The 18,733-nt window shown below is 35.9% G+C and overlaps 1 protein-coding gene across 4 annotated transcripts in view; it reads right to left on the bottom strand.

Annotated features, from left to right (window-relative positions):
* erbin (erbb2 interacting protein) overlaps positions 1 to 18,733 on the bottom strand; it is a 64,191-nt gene that overhangs the window by 39,881 nt on the left and 5,577 nt on the right. For 3 of the 4 annotated variants that reach the window (XM_032568952.1, XM_032568954.1, XM_032568955.1), the window contains exon 2: positions 14,170 to 14,238. The exons of the other annotated variant lie outside the window; for it this stretch is intronic. The gene's annotated coding sequence lies outside the window, so the exon portion shown is untranslated. The remainder of the gene's footprint in view (positions 1 to 14,169; positions 14,239 to 18,733) is intronic. 4 annotated transcript variants of the gene reach the window in all.

Raw genomic sequence — 18,733 nt, 5'->3', positions numbered from 1 at the left:
CTTTGAAGCATCTTAATGTGGTTTCCATTTGCAGTGGTATCAAAATAATCAAAGGGTTCATGATTGTAAAACCTCATATACAGAACAGAGTTGAATAAAAATGGAAATGGATCAGAGGCTCATAAAAACAAATACTGCTCTGAAAATTAAACAACCTCTTAAAAGAGTTCTTTACGTGAATTACAATAGGTACTAATGTTATCACACTGAAACAATAACTGAATTAATTCAAATTTTGAAACCAATGTTTTTTTTAGGATTTTGTTTGATTTTGGGGGTTCGCAAAGCCTTGGATTACAAAAGGCATACATAATGCATGTAAGAAAAAGAATAATCTATATAAACAATTTATAAAATATAAAACGGTTGAAGCAGAACAAAAATATAAATCTTATAAAAATAAATTAACTATTATTATGAGAAAATGCAAAACAGATTATTATTCTAAAATATTAGAAAATAATAAACTAAACATTAAAGGAATTTGGAAAACTTTACATAGCTTGATAAGAAAAAATTCTTCTAATACTACTCACCCTAAATATATTATTTATAATGATAAAACCCTGAATGAAAAAGTTGGGATAGTAAATGGATTTAATGAATATTTTGTAAATGTAGGGCCTACGTTAGCAGAACAAATAAATAAATCAAACCCACTGGATGTGGATTCATCGGAAATATGTATTAAACAAAATACATCATCTATGTACCTGAAACCAGTAGACAAAATTGAAATTAAGGAAATAGTTAATCAATGCAACAATAAAAAATCAATGGACTGGAAGGACATTAACATGTCACTTATAAAACAGATAATTGATGATGTGGCAGATCCTCTAACTTACATCTACAACTTGTCATTCATATCTGGAACATTTCCAAATGCAATGAAAATAGCGAAGGTTATTCCTCTATTTAAGTCTGGAGATAAGAATATAATTAGCAACTATAGACCAGTGTCACTTCTCTGTCAATTTTCAAAAATACTAGAAAAAGTTTTTAGTAAAAGGTTGGATAATTTCATTGAAAAGCAAAACATTCTGACTGATTGTCAGTATGGTTTTAGAGAAAAAAGATCAACTTCGATGGCACTGATGGCATTAACAGAAGAAATTATAGACAATATGGATAAAAAGAAATGTGCAATTGGTGTATTTCTGGATCTCAAAAAAGCTTTTGATACCATCAATCATGACATGTTATTAAAAAAACTGGAAAGGTATGGCATTAGAGGGGTGCCATTAAACTGGATTAGGAGCTACATTGGAGAAAGGAAACAATTTGTAGAATTAGATGGTCAGAAATCAGACGTACTCAACATAACTTGTGGAGTTCCGCAGGGATCAGTTTTGGGACCCAAATTGTTCATTTTGTATATAAATGACATAGTCAAAATATCAAATCTTATAAAATACATTATATTTGCAGATGATACAAGTATCTTCTGTACCGGAGAAAACATTCAACAACTCTCTAAAGTGATCAACACAGAAATAGAAAAATTACAGCATTGGCTCAAAAACAATAAATTATTTGTAAATTTAGATAAAACCAAATTTATGATATTCGGAAACAATAAAAAACAGGACAATAATCCAATTAAAATATCAATTGACAGTGTTAATTTAGAAGAAGTACATGAAATAAAATTCTTGGGTGTCACATTAGATAATAAATTCAGTTGGAAACCACACATCGGACAAGTAAAATCTAAAATAGCCAAGAGTGTTGCTGTTATAAGAAGAATTAACTTCGTACTAGACTATAAATCTTTGTTTATTCTATATAATACACTCATTGCACCACATCTGACATATTGTGTGGAAGTCTGGGGGAATACATACAAAACAAATTTACAGCCATTATACCTCTTACAAAAACAATCCATCCGAATATTACATAAAGTGGGATACTGGGAACACACAAACCAGTTATTTATTAAATCAAATATACTGAAATTCTGGGACCTGGTAACATTTAAAACTACACAATTCATGTTTAAGGTCAGACATCAAAAACTTCCACACAGTATACAGGAAATGTTTGCTGACAGAGAGGGTGGTTATTATCTAAGAGGTGAAGGATATTTTAAAAAACAACATATTAGAACAACCAGGAAGAGTTTTTGTTTATCTGTGTGTGGAGTAAATGTCTGGAATGGATTGAATGATGAGTTAAAACAAATTACAAATGTAAACCAATTTAAAAAGCTGATTAAAGCAGAGCTCATTTCAAAATATGCTGTATAAGATGTTTAATATCCAATAGGCCATAATGTAATTGATGATATCAATAGTACTTAAAATAATTTTGTATAGTTATACATGATGAAAAAATGGAAAAAAAAAAAAAAAAAAATTTATTTTGATGTTATGACAGTTCATTGTAAATACATTGACAAGTAGGAAAGGGGCAGGACATTATAAGATGTATCTTCTACCTGCTCCTTTTCGAACAGAAAATTTTGCATGTCACATGGGCATAATAATTTGTTTCATATTTTATTTCTTAAGTTTGTTTCATTCCATTTTATTTTATTTTCTTTTGATTGTTTTAAAGTCTGTTCGAAATAAATAAATAAATAAATAAATAAAAATCATTAGAGGAGGACTTATTTTCAAAATGCAATGTTTACTTTGACTACCGAGATAAATAATGCAATAATTTAGCAATACTGAGAACTGATAAAGTGCTTGTTGGTGGTTTGCAACCAGATTTTTACCCAAAAAACTAGTTCAACATGTGGCACTCTTTGAATAAATCAAGTGTTTTCCTTTTCCAAAGCTGAGGCACTGAAAACAGAATATATGTAAACTGGCATATTCAATTCAGTTCAAAATTCCTTGATTAATCCCAAAGGAAAAACTAAATGTTGTAACTCATTATTTAAAGGGTTGTCATAGATACCGACAGCTTCTGGGAGGAAGGATTTCCTGTTGAGCTCAGAGACAGATCAACTTTCTGTGAGTGGTGTTTAGAAGAGCGGCCTTTTACATCGACTTCATTACATTAGTGCAAGAATTGTTGACAGGTTGCTGTTTTAAATGGATAAGAAATGAATTAGTATTTAAAGCAACAGAGATCAGAATGGACTGTTACAGAGCAGCCTAATAATTCACCATTTCACTAGCGAGATAAACACTGACCGATTTCATCAACGGACTTGGAGGTCCTCTTTATGAAACTAGAGATCTACTCTGTTCCTTAAGTACCAGATGCCCTGGTTGATGCCTTGATGTCACTGTCTGCTTCAGTATTGTGTAGACTTTTTTAATACTAATTTTCTCCCTTTTTTAAGACTTTAGATAATAAACTATAGCAGAAAACTCATGCAAGTTTAGCAGAAACAAGCAAACTCAATTTCTTGTAGGAGTGTTTCAGTTATTCTGCTGCCACTCACCAGGAGCAGACTGGGCGCTCAATTTCCTGGATGGGAGAAGCGGTGATGCGTTTAGGAGCATTAGGGAAACTTAAGCTTCCAGAAAGTTATTTGCAGAAGAGTAAAGATTTTATAGAAATGTATATCAGTCATCACAAAAAAATAATTTGCATGCCTCACATTTAATAAATGTTTATTTACCCCCATCTCCCCAAAATATCAATATATAGTCCAGCCGTGCTCTCTCCATCACCATGAAGATACTAAAAGAAGAAGTTCTCACTTCCTGTAATTAAATATTTCCACATATTTTCTCAATGTTGGTTCAATGTATACAAAAGTACCCAAGTCCTGTCATGTCATTTAAGGTTTACAGAAAATATGAACTACAGAAACCGAAACTAAACGCTGGTTAATATTCAACCAGTTTGACATTTTTAGCATCCTCCCACCATGAAGCTCCAAACAAAGATTCCACCAACTTTTATCTAATTTGGTTCTGCTAAGGTAAGGAAAGAAAGACTTTTCTTTACCTTTCTCAGACACACACACACAGACACATACATCAAGTAACACAAGGCAGTAAAAACCTAAAAAAAATCAACTAATTTTTTTTTAAAAAAGCAAACTGATACCACAGCAAAACAGTTTCATTTTCACAAGAGAAGAATATTAGGCTGCTTAAAAAGTCGAGTCATTAACGATACTAACACCTTCTTAAAAAGTTCAGAGATTTCCTGTTAAGGTCCGTGAGTCTTGATTTTATACGTCTTCCTACTATATCAGTGTCAGTTTTATTAATACAACACACATCTCACACTAACAGGTTCAACTGATAAACGACAAAAACCTGTAAAACAGTGACCACAGACCCATCTTTCCTAAACTCAACAATGATTTACCGAAAACATTATCAGAGCCTCTCATTAGGAAAGCACAGCGGATCTACTCATGTCTCCGCTGGTAGCGATTGTCTGACCCAAACAGATGTTGCGAGTCGCTTCCCATTCCCTCAACAATCACATGAGCTAGCAGTTTAAAACAGCTCTCACATGGGACGACAATGCCAGAATTCATCAAGCTCAAACTGGGCTCGCAGAGCGTGAGACATTGTTTCACACATGCCTCGGCCACAAACGCCCACTCCATGGAGAATCATTGACATGTGGCGTCTTGGTAGCGGAGAAGGTTGCAAGACATTGTCTAAACAACTTGCATGCGAGTCACAGAACAGACCAAAACACACCACAGTCTACCATTATGCTTTCCATTTCTCCTTCTTCCTAACTGTGTTTTTGTTCATTAAATTCCATTGGTTGATATGTGTTCAAAAGAGAGCAGGGGACTAATAGGAGTTTTAATGCAGGGTGAGTTCAATTATCTTCTGGGAGTTTTTACTAAAAACTTTTTTTTTGAGGAAATAAAATCTATAGTCTTAAAGTCATTACTAACAGAAGACATCTAGTGTATTTTGCAATTGACTTGATGGAACTAGGAAATGTGTCAGTATGAGCCAGAGAAGGGATATTATTTCTACACACATTGGATCCATTTCTAATTAGATCAAAGATCTACTGGATTTTAAGTCAATGTGTCCTATCCACACAAAAATGGCAATTTAGGGTACCTTATACACATTTTGTTTTTAATTGGACAGTTTTTTTTGGCGGGGGGTTACGCTTACATAATAGTCCAACTTTGAAGAATCTCAAACTAATATGAGTTACAAAAACATTTAATTTACCTTTGGGATCAAAATATTTTTGAATAGTAGAAAAATTACAGGAATTAGGTTTTTCTAGCAACATGGAACAAAGGCATCTGAATGAAAGAAGGTTGCTACACTTTACACTCATTGCAATAAAGTACATTTTTAACCATATTTGTGTGCATAACCTTGTTAGGCACTTTGAGTTTCTGCTTGTAATGTTCTTCTATTTACATAGCTAAATTAAATGTAACAGAGTGATTCGTACTTTTTTCTTTTTCATTTCCTAATACCGCTGATCCTAACCCCATGTCTAACTGCTGATAATAACCACAGACCCTTTCTCTAAAGCCCTGCTTTCAAACATCATGAACACAAAGCCTCCTGAAACAATGGCTAGAAGTGCAACTGAAACAGGTAGAAAGACGAGCCTCTCTGCAATATCGCAGACAGAGAATGCAGCAGGAGAGAAGACCTGAAGTTCCAGTTTTGCTTCCCCTCTTGGCTTTCATTCTCACCACTGAGCCGCTGGTCTCAGTGGTCTTGCGTGACTCTAGAAAAACAAAACCATGATTGTTTTCTTTGAACGTGCTGAAATGAGGGTCAGTAATCCGATCTGCGACAAAGAACTGTTTTTATGGCATCTTCCTGATCTTCTACTCCCGAGCAGAGCGGCTCTGAATGAATCATCTACATAATGACTGGACATTTTCGCCCACTGAAATTATTTGTTGCAACAATGGATGTCACTATACTTAGTGGAATACATTTGTTTCGCAACAAAACCCATTTATAGAAGTCAGAAAAGCCTTCTTACTGAATCGGATAGTGACGTAAAAGGCAAGCTCAATATTCAGTTAGTCAGCTTGGATAAAGTCAAGATGTTATGCTTTAGCAACTCATTAAAGGATAACAAATTGTGAAATTAAATGAGAAGATATTTTTTTATCATTTCAATAACACCCAGGTAACATTTAAAAACTGAATTTATGAAGGTTGGGTCTTCACACGCTATCTATGATCCCAGCTAAATGCTTCCATTTCGATTCACTTATGTCGAGCTTAGTCTTTCAAGTGAGGTTTTGTTTAGCTTGAAATTAGGTTAAAAGGAAGTTATAGGATCAAATAAAAAAAAAAAAAAAGAAATACGGAAATACACAACTCTGAACTACTGTGCCTTTTTGCATATCAAACAAAAGTCATGTGAACTCCAGCTAACCCAGACTGCCAAAGACCTTTAGACATGCTTGAGTCAAGTTTTCCTCTCTTCTCTTTATTTCCATGGTCACAATGTCCTCACCACCCTGTGAACTTCATCACCTTGGTTACCAGAATGTGTGGTCGTTTTTATGCAGTGTCAAAAGTGTAGAGAAATAAATATCACATCAGTAAATATCGATAATCAGTTGTTACAGCAGGATAACAAATTTCATATCGCTTGATCCATAACAATGATGTTACCTAATCTCGCAATGCTCTCTTCAGACTCTTTGTCTGCACTGGTGAAGGAGATTCTCTCACCTCAGCATGCTAAATGCTTAAGCAGGCTGATACGTCAGAAAAGTTGTATTTATTTTTTCGATTAATTTGATTACTAATTATTACTATTTTATTAATATAATAATTTACTCACTCAGACTGTGCATAGAGAATTATACTACTCTGCCTACAAAAACTATTCACCTCCAATGGGGGTTTAACCTTTTTATTGCTTTTACAAAACAACAATGATCAACAAAATTTAGATTTTTTGACAAAATTACAAAAATAAATAAATAAATAAAAACTGTCAAAGTGAAAACTGATTTCTACAAATTCACAAAATATGTAGTATAAAATAAGTGATTACATAAAATTTCACCCCTTCAAAACAGCATTTAGCAAGTACTGACTTGACACCTAAAACACCACCTTGGGTGTCAACCAGACTTGCACATCTGGGCGTTGCCATTTTCCCCGCTGCATGATGTTGCCACCACCATGTTTCATAGTGGGGATGAGGTGTTTGTGGTGATCTGAAGTGTTTGGTGCCTGCCAAACATGGCATCTTTTCTGGTGGCCAAAGAGCTCCATTTTGGTCTCAGACCAAAGAACTTTCTTCCACTCCACCATGGAGTTTCCCACATGCCCTTGATCTCCATTACACTCATTCTGAGAGTGCTAGCACCAACTATTTGGACCTTTGTTGAATAAAATCAGTTGCTAACTAGGTCAATATTTATGCAATCATGTATTATATTTTTATTTGCCGTTTTCTGAAACAAGCTTTTATGTTGACATTAAATACATTTTTTGTTTTTTTATTAAAAAAAGCTAAATTGTGTTGATAAAGATTAGTTTCTAAATAAAAACAGATCAAAAGACAAAACAAGAGAGACCATTTTTAAGCCTTCATGTTAATTCTAAATGAATTAACAGGAAGATGACATTTCTACCTTTATCCCAACATGACGCAACAAATGCAATAACGATGCATCATAAATGACACAGTTAACTTGACGTCACAGGATGTTGGTAATGAGAGTTTAGAGTCTCAGACACGCATGTCAAGATAAGTAACTGCAGACCCGCAACTCAAGATCTGATGACTGGCCAGCGTCCCTCTACCCCCCCAAACTGGAGCAAAAGAAAATGCTGTGTAAGTGATAACATCCTCATTAACTGGAAAAGGATCATATACTGAATACATTACAACTTCCATTCAGTAGCTCCGTGTGTAGGTTATATTTTCTCTGATATCTACTCTCCAAAGGAAGCCTGAAAATATTCGGAATCTGGGATAGCTTCATTTAATACCCTTTGAGATGACCGTCATAATTACTCTAATGAATAATTCCCCATGTTATCTAAAGACACAGATACGCCTTAGGAGAATGAACGGAGACCTACTTTGACCCAATTTGTTCAAGCCTTGGCAACTCGAAGGTTACGGAGATGCCTCGGGTCCCCCAGAGACAGATAGAAGCTTGGCATAAGGCAGTCCCTCCTTCAAAGGTTACGTTCTCACTACCACACATCGAGATCATCAATATGTCATCATCATGTTTATGCTCTGGCCTTTTGCGCGAGCAGCTAATCGTTGCTCCTGTATTTCACCCCGTCTTGAAATGTTGGCCTGTGGGGGGAAATATGTAAACAACTGTGACGCTTACACCAACACAGCATAACAAACACGGGGCTGACATAAAATGATGATAAACATAATTTTATTAATTTTCCATAAACCCATTAATACAAAAGTCACAGCCAGAACCCGTACACTGCCACAGGCCCTAGACGCAGAAGTCTTACGCTTACTCAACCGTAAAGCTAGACAACAAGAAAAACAAACTGGTTGCCATTGGCAACCACATGAAAACAGCTTCCTAAGACGTATATCTACCAAGTGGATAATGCGAGCTTCTAGATAGACCGCAGACTGTCATGAACTACCTGCTTGAGATTCTGAAAGCCACTTCCTGGCTACATAAAGACAGACGCCAGTGCTGCTGAAATGTGCAACAAGACAATATCCTGTGAGATGAGCTCACCGCAGATGCTGAATCTCAATCACGCGAAGGACGTCAAGCGATTTTACAATTCGAATTGTACCAATCGCTTTAAAAGAACAGTGACGTAGGCAGAGCTGGAGGATTAACAACTAGCTAGCATAAGTAAAACATTGTTTTTGACCACCAATCTGACCACATTTACCTTTTTACAGTGGAGTCCATGTGCGATAGTCGGAGTTCAGTCATTTGGTTTAAAAACAGTTGAGGACGCAGGGAGAGCTGCAACAGGATGAACAGGTCCACTGACTGCTGACAGAGTTTGCCTAAATATTTGCATAATGTTGCAGCATTTATACTGACTGACTTTGAAATAGCAGAGCGAGTTCATCCAATATGTTTTGTCGTGCAACTCTTCCCATCAAAAAATGCAGAAAGCTAAAACCAGTCGCAGTTTGTCACAAAGAAATTATGCATTAAAAAAAACAGAAAAAGCCACTTCACATCAGGTTGCTTCAATAAGATGTTGCACAACCTCTGTGAGTGTGTGGTAAAGGTTAGATTTAGATTTTGACTGCTCAGGGAGGCAACAGCATCAGAGACTCAAAGTTTGTGGCCAGACAGATAATAAAAAAACATCAACAACAAAGAAAGACTTCGTGGCATTTGTTCTGATTTTTATTTTTACACTTCTGACGCCGTGCAACAATTAGATATGAACATGCTAAAAAAAAAAATCTGTTGGTCAATTCAGTTTGTTTTTCAAAAAATATTTTTTTCAAATTAAAGGACCGCCTTAGCACATGGACTTAGCTAGCGGCTTCTGTGGAAGTCTGTCATGTTTCTATTTTAACGTGGAACACATGAGTACTATGCAACTATGTAAACATCATAGTAAGATAAAATGCAAGATTCCTGCAGCTTTTTAAAACCTTTTTAAGATAATTATGAATGGAATTTAAGACCTATATCTCCACAAAAATGTACAAAATTCATCCAGCCAACTGGCGATAAGGTTCACTTACCCAAGATAGATGCAAAGAGGCTAGCTAGCAAGCAAAGGTATATTAGCAGCTAGTTAGCAGTAGAGTGTGAAAAACTTTTGCCTGATAGAAAAGTCCAGTGAGAAAAGAAAAAGAAAGAGAAACAGAATATACTAAATTAAATTGTCCGCCAAGAAAAATTTAAGACTTGTAATTAACGTTTTTAATGCCAACTTGCTTTTTAAAATGAATTTAAGTCATTTTAAGGCATTAACTTTAGATACATAAATTTAAGACTTAAGGATGTGTGTACAGCCAGTTTTAAATGGAATGAAACAACAAAAATAAAAAATAAATATGATATTCCACACACTGGTAAAAAGAACAAAAAAAAACAACAAACCTGATAGTCATTTATCAAATACTTTCAATGCAAACACATGATGTATGTAAATCAGCATATGGCATATCCACAAAAAGGGGAAAGGCTCATCCAAAGGACAATATTTTCTACCCAGCTTCATCACTTCTTTTAGAGTTTAAAAGGGTAAAAATACAAGAATGTTTTACAGTCCATTACCAACATAGAGTAATAAAGCACTGGTCTTCACCCTGCTTGATTTTAAAGCCATTTATAATATGCATTTAGTATTTCCTTCACAGGGGTTTCTAATAAACCATAGCAGAGTTACGGGGCGAGTGCATAACTCCACAAAATGTTGAATTCCAGTGCTAACAAAGAAGGTTGTCTCTTTTGAACCCATTCAAGCAAAACAATAAAAATATAAAGCCCTGAAGATAGATCTAACGATCTAGGTCAGCCCCATAGCTGCCCAGGAAAGGAAGAAGCAGCAAAAACAATGGTACACTAGATAAAGACAATAGCAACATATAAATATATATGAAAAAAACCTCCTTAAAAAAATCTCTCAGTGAACATGTTTAAAAGAGCCATACATGAAGAACTGGACCAGCAATCTGACATAGTTGCTTGTTTGTTCTTCTTCTTCTATGAGGGTGAAACAGACTGAGGGAGAGCGATACGATTTGCCAAGATTCAATAACCAGGTCAGACATATTCAGGTCAGAGCTATGCATCCATGCAAACATTGCAGCAATTTCCCTGCTTCCATCCTGAGGAAGGCTGAAAAGAAAAAGATTTCTCCTAATTGCCTCATCATCGGATCTGATCATTAAACACGGTTTCAAACAGCCTGCAAACACATCAGCCTCAAAAATTGTGTTTATTGTATTTTAATTGTACTGTACTATTAAAAGATTCCATTAAAATATACATTTTAACTGAAATATTCATGATAAATATCCTTTTTCAGCCAGAAACATCAGCCAAGTACTTAAGTAATTTCCCTGCTGGGATGAATAAAGTAATTCTATTCTATTAGATTGTATTAGTTTCATCAACTTGTGCGTCACATGTACGGTAGTTAAACAGATCTGTATTAGGAATATTCTGACTAATCCAAAATGCTGCTAAACAAGATGGCAGAACTGAAATCACTGAAACTTCCCCATCATATTCCAAAGAAAGGTTCATCTTAATCATGCATCATCAGCAAGGATGCCAGAGGCAGTAACTACTTAGAAATTTTTGAATGCAGGAAATTTGCCCCTGAAGCTGAAGCCGCCATTAAAAAAACAAGTCACCACAAGTCACCTAGTCACCATTGTCGTCATGACAATTCACAGGATGGATGGGATTTCTTCTCTGAAGCAGTAGTTTAACCACCTGGATTTACAGAGCAGGAGATCCGTCACGAGAAGAGAGCTATGAATCATTCATTTTCTGTCCCATGTAATTTGGCACCTGTATTAGTGAAATGAGGATCCCGGTTTAATTTACTGAGAAAGCCTTTCGCTGCGGCAGAAGGACAAAGAGCAAAGGAATTACAGGAGAAGTCATCAAACAAGTAAAAGCTGCACCAAAGAAACGGAAATGCCTCAGCTTTCACACAAAAAACCTGTCTCCATCAACAAAGGCACATGACTATGTAAAGTAGTAATATGCCTCCTGCTGCTTTTACTTTCAACCTTCCGTGATTGGTCAAAACTGGTCCTAAGCTGAAATACAATGCATTAAAAAAAATTATTCAAAATCTTTTTTTTTTTAAATCAGGCTACGCTTCCTATACCTAAGCAAAATATTACTGAACTCCAAAAACAACACCACACTTCAGTGTGGAAGCTGTTACTGCTGGAAAAAGCCTCTGCGGAAAGTTGAATGCTTCAAGAGTCAATTAAATTAGAGGAAACAAAAAACTGTTTGAATTTTTAATAACTGATTTTTTTTTTAATGGAAGAATATCCACTGCTCCTTCAGGCTGATACTTTTAAAACGGTGAGTGAGACTTCAGCAAACGACAAGAAGGAAAGTATCACGGCAAAGGCAGTGTCATGTCGTTTTAGACCAACTCATCATGGAGTACACACAGACTAGTGTAGCTATTATAAATGCTCCAATTGCCCCCCAAAAGATGCTAAAGTTCAACATAGCTCTGTAATCATGCCTTCGTTTTGAAAAAAAGTCAAATTTAACTGTAGAGCGGTGTAACACAGACTGCTCTTTCTCTCATGCGCACACACTGTTGGGCTCTCCTAGACACCACCACTGATCAAAACAAACAAATGAAATAAATAACTGATTTTAACAATCTATTCTGCAACAGTAAATCTGAGCTTTTTCCTAAAATGAGCTGTTATTCATCTTTTTTCCCTACAGGAAAAAATAAGGTGATATTTCACACTTTTATTTTTGGGTTGAGCAAAAATAAAAGTAGAAAAACATTCCATGTCTTGTAAAGAAGGAAAGAAGTTATTTTTGTTTGGTTTTGCCTAATTAAATGCCTCTATTCCACAATATGGAGGATTTTACTGTATTTGTATATTCTATTAACCAGAAAGAGAAACGCTCTTAAAGCTGGCCCCTTCTTTTTTTCTTTTTTTTTTTACCAGCAAAGATTTTTGAAGTCTGTTGCGCTAAAACTTGATCCTGACAGTAGAGAAAATAAGTAAATGTTCATTATTCAGAAACACTTGGAAATCACCAAGTTTAAGTTTCACAAAAACTTCAAATCAGCCACAAAATCTCACACCACACCTGCTCGACAAAAATAATGACGTGTTGTCAACAGGATAATAAAGTGACATGATTTTATGATCATTCAGCTCGACATGGATCATCCCTTCTTCAGTGTCCACTTCAGGGTGTACACAGTCACCATGGGGTGGGTTCAAGGATTCATCAAGACATTGGACTGCTGTGACACAGCAAAAGAACGTGCTTCCCTGTGTGTCTTTATTACATTACCAATGATTTATTGGGCCCTGTTTTCTAAAGTAATTTACAAGCACAGAGTGGCTAAAGTACAAAAAAAAAAAAAAACTTTATGGCTCAGTGGCTAACCACCACAGAGCTCCGTTTGGCATAAACTAGAGCATGTATTCATTAGCAATGCATACAATATGAGCTGTTTAGACTCAGATGAGTTATCAGTGGTTTAGCTTGTGGGATTTGATGGACTTTGAAACAAGGTTGTAAAGCAAATTTGCCCGACTAGACCATGTTAAAAACCACTTAATACACAGTTTTATTCAAACGTTACGCTTGGATCAAATAGGGCGGCACAACTGTTTGAAAATGCATCATGATTGCCATTTCACTGTGGTCTGTAATAAAACTGCAAAGGACTAGATTAAGCCTCTCGCATGGAGTCCTACTGTAGCAAATACAAATGTTGTTGTTGTTGCCCTCCTTTATGTTCAACAGCTACTCTGAACAGGGTATCTGCAGGTATCAGCAAACCAAATTTAAGACCTTTTAAGACCAACCTGAATGAAATTTAAGACCCTCCAAAAAAACTATAAATATGGGGGATAGTTAGGGTAAATGGCTGCATTTACAAACAAGCATAGCAAAAACTGTGAACTCGGATTTGTGCCCATAATAAAAGCAAAAAAAAAAAGCTAGCTAGCTCGCTAGCAAGAGTATATTTGCGGCTAGTTACCGGTAGTTACCGGTCAAATGCCTAGAGTCACAGAACGTAATAAAGATGTTTGGGTGCAAGTTCAAATTTTTGGCTGACAGAAAATTCCCACAAGAAAACCAAAAAAAACTGCATGACAAATTTTAAGGTCTGTGATTGACCTTCTTAAAGCTAACTTACTTTTTAAAATGAATTTAAGACCTTTTAAGGCATTTATTTTAAGTCACACAAATTTAAGACTGTGTGTGCGGACACCCTGTCTTAAGTTCACACCTTGCCTTTGAAAGGAAACCACAGAAAAACCTCCTCCGACTTAAACTGTATGAAATGTTAAATACCATGCAAAGATGTTTTGGAGGCACTGTAATATTTTCAGATCTTATGACACACTTAAGATTATTTTCTCATTTTTACAAGAGGCCACCGTAGCTTGTCTGTTTTCTTGAATAGGGTGTTCTTGTTTCTTGTCTAGTAATGTTTAACTGAGCAACGTGATTGCTAAAAGAGAAACCAGGTCAGAATTGACAATAAATTAACTATACTACTATCAAGTATGATCACAGCTATGATAACAACACTAATGAAATGACTGGTCTGCCTTTCGTACCTTGTCATTTATGACTCAAGGACCTGGATCCCAGTGGTTGCCCTTTGACAGATCCAACAGGTTGATTACCTGATAAAAAAAAAAAGATTAGGCAAACATCAGAAAGACAACATTTAAAAATGCTAACTCCAATAAATTAATTTGCACCATTAATGTCAATATAAAAGCAGAAATCATAGAACTGCTTTGAAACTTACAAGCTGCAAACTTTAACCTACTTGCTATAGCATGTGTGAAAATTGACGCTTTAGAAAATAACTTGTTATTCACAGGTTGTCCCTTTTATTACTTATCTGTTCTAAAAGCTAATGGGGTTGCAATATCCAACCTGGTTCAGTCTGTTAAAAGTTGCCATGTCTGGTTTGAGAGCTTTGAGATGAAGATAGAACTCTTAAAACAAAAAACCCAGGAAATTTTAGAAACTTAAAAAGATCTTACTTCTCAAGTCAAAATACTTAAGATTTTCTGTTCGTAATTTGTCTTTTGTATTTGGAGTACTTATGGAGGCGTGTTGTTCACGCTTGTAAAAGAGGTCTTGATCTCAATCTGACTTTATCTGATTAAATAAAATAATAAATTCACAACAGCATTGTATGTGCACTTTCAGAATCAACCTAAAAAAAACAACAACGATCTTACAAAAATTGTTGACCAGAAACGATTAATCAATTATTGAAACAATCTGTTATCCTTTAACTGGAGTATGCACACTAAAAAAAAGGCCAATTTGTGAAGAAAACTTATTCAGAGCAGTAAATATATACATTTTGCATTTAAGATAAAAGCACCGTTGTCTCCAAGTATGTTTTAGCCAAAACTCCTCAAGTTGTATCGTTTTAGCTTCACCTGGTTCAGATTTACTAAAGGAATGCTATGGTGTTTAATTTTAGGCCATAAAATGTTTATTTCCCTACTGAAAAGGTGAATTGGATTATTTTTTATTAGCATATCCTAGTGCATTTCTAATATTGTATAAAAAAACGGTTTAAACAGTTAAATGAAAAATCAGTAGAACATGCCCTTTTTTTTAATCCAATCAATCGTCACAATTGAGGGGTTAATCGATTACTAAAATAATCAATAGTTGCAGCCCTAAAAAAACCAGAGCTAGCTAAAAAGACGAGATCAGCTCTGTCCTCGAGGAACACAACAGAGCTGCACAACAGAAGGGAGGGAGGGGATGGACGAAGCGGCAGCAAAAAGAGAGAGAATGGCACGAAGGAGGAAACACTTTTGACTTATTCATAGAGGCTCCCGATCGGCTCCAAACACACTGGACTGCACCGACACTCATTAGTTTCTGCCCCACTTCCTCTGGGGTGCCTTTATCCTCATCACATCTATTTGGGATACCGAGTCTCGACAAAGAAAACTTCCATCCATCACACACGGAGGAATAGAGAGAGAGAAGCTCCCATTTCAAGCTGAAGGGGGCTGACAGGAGAGATGGGGGTGGAGGGTGTTGGGTGTAATGGCTCTGGATTTTCTTTCTCCTCTTTTATTCCCTTTGATTCAGCACCACTGCAATCCATGAAACTGAAAGTGGCTGGGAGAAGGAAATCACCTGAAAGACCGGAGCGGAAGCACGGCAAACGGGGAGAAATTTACTTTGTGTAGAGATGAGTCACTTAGCACAGAAATGCTAATATTTATATAAGCTTTCAATTGACCAATAGGTATTTCTATTTCACTTCCAAGCACCAATAATCAACTTAGTACTTTTTTTTTTTAATTCATGATATCACTTTTTTTCCTCAGCAATAATGTTTCAGAAGCTACAGCGTTAGCTTCTCTTGCTAGGCAACCAGCAAAATGTTTACTCCTATTATGATGTGGTCTGTTGACAATCGTGTTTTTAATATATTTTACTAAAGATTCAGTTAATCGTTTACAGACAATTAATTTGAATTGCCAACTAACTTTGAGCCTCGTAAAGTTTAATGAGTGGGAGTTTCAGCTCCCAAGATAAAGATCTTTGAGGAGATCAGGGTCCAGAGCAACAATTGAAAGGCAAGAAGCTGCAACAGCCGATACTCTCCGTCACTGTGAATGTTATTCAAAAGGCAAAAATAATAATCGAAAAAAAAAATCAGAGTCATGCATGCGATTGTTAAAAACTTGTCACCAAATACCTGCATAAGCCGCTAACGGTTGCACCCGACAAAAAAAATCACACAAAATATTAACAACTGGTATCGGTGGATGGATTTGGATGATTGATTTCTTTTGATAAAGCTGCAAGCTGATATCACAAAATTAAAATATGCGTGTAAATTCAGACAGTCTGCTATAAATGAGCAACACCGTATAAAACTTTGCAATTAGCAGCACCATAAAACCTGCTATTGACAAGCGAGCGGTGAGTTTTTATTACAAACAAGATACAGTGACTAATGTTTGCACTACGAGCAGCAATAATGTTTTACTTGGGCCTGCAGTCATTCTGAGAAAACTGTCTGTGCTTGATGAGACAAAGTACAAAACCTGACCTGTGCTAACGCAACAACTCCAGCAAACAGTTTGAATTGCATTTCTGTGGGAACGAAACAATTAATCGGGTTAATTGTGATTAATCAATTATTGAAATCGTCAACTAATTCGGTAATCGATTGTTAACTGGAGAATCAAAGTGTGTGGAGGGGGGGGAAAAAAGGACTTATTCAGAGCATAAATTAAACCAAAACTGTACATTTTGCAATTAAGATAAAACACCTTTGTCTGCAATATGTTTTCGCCAAAAATTTACTAAAGGAATGTTACAGATTGCATTTTGGGCAAAACAATTTTTTTAAGGAACTGATTTGTTTATGTGCATCTTTTAATGTATTTCTAATACTGTACAAAAAAGCTTAACCAGTTAAGCGAAAAATCTGTAGAATGAGAGTATTATTTTTAAATCAGATTGTTAGAATAATTGACAGATTAAGCAAATAACAAAATAATCATTAGTTGCAGAGCTGTCTTTTTGTATAAAGTAATAAGTGCAATTGTTTTATCTGACCATACTGACAAAGTAATCTGTCATCATCGATTTGATTTACAGCACCATAAACAGCAAATGCAACATTACATAAATGCAATATTTGACTAGAAACTCCTAATTATATGAAAGCAGCCCGTAAACAACACCACGCATATTTACTGTGTGAAAATATTCCGACAAGAAGGTCCAGTGGATATTACAACAGATTTCTTCTCGCTGCGTTTACTTCCAAGAACCTCTCTTCCCCCCATGTGGTAAACACAAACCCTTTCAAAATCCTTCCATTACGCAAGTGAGCAACGCAAGTTCCTCTAAAAATGTCACATCATTCCGCAGACGGATCGAGACCATATTTCCACCCGTACGTCTAGAGCGTTGTCAGTCGGAAATATTTATTTTGTAGGTTGTTTTAAACGTTAAACACCTAGCATGACAGAAGCACGGCTTGGTTTTTTTTTTTTTTTGGTTTGTTTATTTTTTTTATCAACCGGGCTGCTGATGAGACTCGACGAGGTGCAGACAGATGCTCTGCTAAGTGGGTCACATGCACAGAGTAATCATTGGGGGGATGGAGACTGAATGCACAGATGTTTCAGCCCAATATATCAGATGTATGTAAATCTACATATTTACACTGATTACGAGTCGAGTCGCATTCTCACTGAGCGTGTTATGGACCAAATATCCTTCACATTTAACAGCATTTACACATAAGCATCAATGCGTGTTTTAATTTGAACTTTTTTCATAACATAAATCACAAATCCTTCAGGCGTCACATCAGCTGACGCTCTCTGATGTTTATGTGGCACAATTAAAGAGGATTATAAATACTTCTTGATGAGATTTATTTGCAACAAGAGCAAAACAGGACAAGAAAACACTATGTATCATAATTTAGGTCAGTCCGGTTGAAAATTAGCTTCAATTGGAAACGGTTGTTGTGAAAGCAGTGGCTCCAACAGGCTTCAGTTACTGTACCAATTCGTCTTAATCCTTGGTATGCAACCGGCGCACCAACATTTGGCGCCTAATCCGAAGTAATCGGCGACAAATCCTTGGGAACAATTAGCTCCACAGGAGGATACAAAATATGCGGATGCCATTCCAGTTTTCTCTTAGCCGAACCGGTCATGCCGGTTTGAATGAAAGATCGGAAATGGTCGTCACCGTATTGCAGAGATTTGAGTCAAGCCCAAAGGTCAAGATAAGTTGAGAAGAAAAATAAAAATAAAAAACACTTACAACCAGGATATGTTTAAAGTTAAATACAGAAAATAATCCATACAAAAGTCAGTGAATTAAAAACAGGAAGTGACAGAAATAGCTTTTTCTTATTGCTGCTGTAGTTAAATGAGAACAAATGTGAGAAACTGGAAGGAACTACTCTACATCTGAAGTGAAAACATAAGCACATGGCTGGGAAAAAGGTTTTTCTTCATTTAAGCATTGTGGCAACAACTTTGATATAGAGTGCTTGTGAAATAGGGTTTCAGTTTACATCTTCAAGGTATTGTTTAGATCAGTGGTCCCCAATCCCCGGGCCGCGAACCGGTACTGGTCCGTGGACCAAAAGGTACC

The sequence above is a fragment of the Xiphophorus hellerii genome, chromosome 8 (genome assembly GCF_003331165.1).
Source record: "Xiphophorus hellerii strain 12219 chromosome 8, Xiphophorus_hellerii-4.1, whole genome shotgun sequence".
Taxonomy (NCBI): Eukaryota; Metazoa; Chordata; class Actinopteri; order Cyprinodontiformes; family Poeciliidae; genus Xiphophorus; species Xiphophorus hellerii.
The sequence above is the reverse complement of the archived record's forward strand: the minus strand, read 5'-3'. Positions and strand labels throughout refer to the sequence as shown.